General features: G+C 43.8%; 1 pseudogene; it reads right to left on the bottom strand.

The window, feature by feature from the left end:
• Nucleotides 1-1,822: 1,822 nt before the first annotated feature.
• On the bottom strand, nt 1,823-2,687 carry LOC103750884 (annotated as a pseudogene).
• Between the last annotated feature and the right edge of the window lie 430 nt (nt 2,688-3,117).

Below are 3,117 nucleotides of genomic sequence, written 5' to 3' on the forward strand. Positions count from 1 at the left end.
TTATTAATACTTAGAAAATATAAATATGTCCTGAAAATCAAAAACAAACTTTCAAAAATCAAAACAATATGTTATGAAGTTTTTATAAACTTTTATAGGCAATCCTGAAAGAAGCCAAAGAGGCAGTCAGCAAATGTAAAAAGTCTTCAATATTATAAATCTCTAAGGAGATGAGAATCTAACACGACTGCAAACCGCATCACAGATATTAGTATAACAGAAGAATGACAAGTGTTTGCAGATGTGAAGAAACTGAAACTTTGTGCCGCAATTGCTAATGGTGCAATTTCTATGTTGCTACTAATAGAGAGGCTGCGGGTTTTCTACTCCTACAACATTTAAAGAATTAAAACCGGGAGCAGGAAGCACTGTGGGTGTTTGCACACTTTTTCACGCCATCATCTTTTACAATCATTGAAAGCTGGAAACAGCTCAAATGTGCTGCAGCAGAGGCAAAACTGAGTGGATAAAGAAACCATGCCGTACTGCAATGCACTGGGCAGCCAAATCATGAAGAATTTTGGTACAGGCTCATGTTCCTTAATAATCCAGGTACACCAGGAAGAGTGTAGCAGTTGGGCAATTGTGTCATCACGTGCGCATCATAAAGTACATGAACATAAGACTGGATGATAAAGCCAGACACACATCTAGACTCATACAACCTATTGTCCTGGGCCACAAGCTTATAGAGTAATTAGGTTATTGAATATTGAAGTTCACTAGTAATACAACAGTAGGTAGTTCAGTATTTTAATACATTTGTAGTGTGAAAAGACACAATAAAAGTCACTGAACAAGTTTTAAGAAAAGATTTACTGGTGCACCAATATAAAGGGAACACACGGCAGTCGGGGTGCTCAGAAGTCCAGCTCTGCTGGGTAATTGAGAGAGGGAGGAATGCGATGGTGCTGACATTTACCTGCACCACTGTCACTACAGACCTTGGAGTCTTGCATGATGCACTGCTGCTCTCTGAGTTTCTAGGCATCCCGGGATGTGACTTGCATCCTTGCAGTGATGCCTTCAACTGATCTTCTCATGAAGGTCTTAGAAGATTAGTTTCATACATCAACCTTCAATTCCCCCAGCAGCCAAAGATGAGTCACAGGTGAAGTATTTTACCAACAGCTGCTGTCACTGTGCAGTTCTCATGTGTTCACTTGCTCTCCTTCCCCACATCTTCAGATTCTTAGGGGGAAGAATCAGGGCCGGGGGGAGACACTTTTGTCTGATCTTTAGTCATTAAGTTCCATTAAGAAGTATGTCTGGGCTTTCTGAGTTTTACAGATGTTCCTTTCCATTTTATCAGAAAGACTAGAATTCAGAGAACGCCCAGTCTATTTCAACACCATGCAGCAAAACTGATCATTTTTTGGAATTGGGCCTTAGCTATTGAGTTAGTTTACTAAAGTTGGTTCTAGTGTGTGGAGCCAAGAACGGGGCAGTGTTCTCTGTCACCTCACAGACAGGACTACCGGGTGTTTTGTATCCTCCACACTAGAGAAGGAGGTTCATATGTATTTCAGTGTGCATCACCCTCATTCTCAAGTCCATGGTTACAATTGGCAATTAACTTAATCACTGCAAGTACACACGGCACGAGGATTATGCGGACCAGACTACTTAGCTGTCTTCTTCATGCCTGGTTGTCCTCAGGGTACTTGGCCCATCTTCAGTCATTTGGTGTTCTTGTCACGGCAAGGATATGGCAGTTTAGAGTGGACCTAGGGAAGACTTAAGGAGATCCCTGAGCAGGTGTCACATCTGGAACACGCTCTACTGAGACATTCAAAATTTTCCCCTTCCTTCTTCTTCCTCCTCAGAGAATCTTCTCTGCTGCATCCAGATAAGCAACACTTGCAGGTACCTGGGGCAAACCAAGCAGGGGAGGTTTTGTTAAGGGCTGTATCACTGTGGAAGGAAAATGTGTAGCTTGCATGCAGGAATAAAACTCCAAAGTCCTCAGACTCTACTCTGTTGATTTTGAGTGTGAAATCTGTCCCTGACCCACTGCCACTTAACCTCTGAGGGACCCCTCTTTCCTGATTAGAAACCCCATAGATCAGGAACCGTGGAGCCTGGCCTGGTTTCTGTTGGTACCAATACAAGTAGGTGTTTCCATCACTATGTAAGAGGCTCTGGCTAGACCTGCAGGAGATGGAGGCCGACTCTCCAGGAGCAACAGACAAGGAGAGTGGAGTCTGTGTCATCACAACGTCTCCACGGGATCCTAAAATGATGAGAGAGAAGTGCCAGGTTATGAACAAATGTAAAGAGACCTTTCAATGGTTTTTCTATATTTACTTTTTTCTGATCATATTCTGCTCCTGGCCAAAACAAACCAGTCTTTATTTTAAGAAGTTACTGGCAAAGCATAACAAGGCCTCTAGAATTCTCCTACATGATCCCTGCCCTTCACTGTCAGAGTCTTCATCAGAACACAGCTTCTTGCTCCTTCTAGAACAGCCCTCATTCTCACAGACTTAAATTTTCCAGGCCCACCCTAAAGGGCAATGTCTGCGTGCCTCACAGGCACCAGGAAGCATGGGCAGCAGTGGACCAGAGCACATCTTCCCACCCGGCTTCCTCCTCAGCTCCCTCTGTCTTTACCAGGGATCCAGAGCATTAGCAGCCAGAAGAGCTGAGCAGGGAGCCTCATTCTGAGTTGAACTGAGGAGTCTTGGTCATCAACACAATAATACAACTGAGCTTTTATCTCAGATTTGCAAGGATAAACCTCCTTGGACAGTGATATGCAAATTTCCTGGTGGGTGTAATGGGGTGTAAAAGAGCCATGTAAGTGTAAGGCCTGTTCTTGTGAACACAGGGACAAGAGTGTTTTCTGTGTTTGGAGGAACAACAGAGCAGTCCCGGTGACCTGCAGTAGTGGACAGAATCTCTGCAGTGTGGACATCTTAGTCTATGGATAAGACACTGAGATTAATCATGGAGAGAGGACTAGCCATGCAGTCAGCTTCCTTCACCTCTAGAGAAGGACCAAGTGCCTCCTGAGCTGTGGTTTTTCAGTGCTTTATCCAATAGCAGTATAGTCTCAAAGTCACTGAATTGTGGTCTCATCGGTTTTGTTACCAGGATAACTGTTTAGGGGGAAAA

This window comes from Nannospalax galili, unplaced genomic scaffold, assembly GCF_000622305.1.
Source record: "Nannospalax galili isolate Female #2095 unplaced genomic scaffold, S.galili_v1.0 scaffold1267, whole genome shotgun sequence".
In the NCBI taxonomy this organism is placed as follows: Eukaryota; Metazoa; Chordata; class Mammalia; order Rodentia; family Spalacidae; genus Nannospalax; species Nannospalax galili.